Consider the following 1,251-nt stretch of genomic DNA (forward strand, 5'->3'; position numbering starts at 1 on the left):
TAGTAAACTTGATTTTTGGACTAAATAATATGGGTTTAAGGATTTTGCTTATAGGCCCAAATCAATTAAAAGGTCCAACATGCATAGCATTTCTAGAAGCATTATCTAGAAAAATCTATATAAATATCTACTAGAAAAATCTATATAAATATCTAAGTAAGATATGTAGTTTTATAAAGAATATCTAGAGAATTCTAGGAAAATATCTTGATATGTGGTTTAGGTTTCTCTAGAAAATGTGTAGACTAGAATCTTCTTGTAAACACTATATAAAGGGGTAGTGCCCCCCTCCATTTTGTAACAAGCCAAAAAGTGTGTAAAGTCTTGAATTTAAGAAATACAAGTTTCCTTTTTCACTTCCTTCTTCCTATTAGTGTTGTCCTCTTAAAAGCCTTAGCCAATCCAAGTTAGTAAACCCATATTTCATCCAACAAACAGGTATCAGAGCCCCAAGGTTCTTGTGAAAAATGGCAAGTGGGATGATTCCTTTTCAAGTCCCCCAACTCAACAATGATAACTACGACAATTGGAGTATAAGGATGAAAGCATTGCTCGGGTCGCAAAATGCATGGGAGATTGTAGAGAAAGGCTACACGGAGCCACAAGACGAGGTTGCTCTATCCCAAGCACAAAGGGATAGTTTGAAGGATGTAAGGAAGAAGGACAAGAAGGCGCTCACCCTCATCTATCAAACCTTAGATGAAGGCATGTTCGAGAAAGTAGCTTGTACTACTACAAGTAAGGAAGCATGGGAGATTTTGCAAAACTCCCACAAAGGAGTTGAGAAGGTGAAAAAGGTTCGACTTCAAACACTTCGAGGTGAGTTTGAAGCTTTACATATGAAAGAATCGGAATCAATTTCTGATTACTTCTCTAGAGTATTAGCTATTGTGAATCAATTAAAAAGGAATGGAGAAAAGTTGAACGACACTCGAGTAATTGAGAAGATACTTAGGTCTTTAGATTCTAAATTTGACTACATAGTTGTAGCCATTGAGGAATCTAAAGATCTAGATAGTATGAGTGTCGATCAACTCATGGGATCTTTACAAGCCCATGAGGAAAGACTAAGGAAGAAAGTGAAAGAAGAGCCATTAGAGCAAGCTCTTCAAACAAAGCTCACTTTGAACGAGGGTGAAGGAAGGTTCAATAGTAGAAGAAGCCAAAGAGGAAGAGGACGAGGCCAAGATCGAGGAAGAATTGCATTCTACAAGGAGGAAAGAAGACAAAGTTCATTTTCTACCAGAGGTC

The sequence above is a fragment of the Olea europaea genome, chromosome 22 (genome assembly GCF_002742605.1).
Source record: "Olea europaea var. sylvestris chromosome 22, O_europaea_v1, whole genome shotgun sequence".
Taxonomy (NCBI): Eukaryota; Viridiplantae; Streptophyta; class Magnoliopsida; order Lamiales; family Oleaceae; genus Olea; species Olea europaea.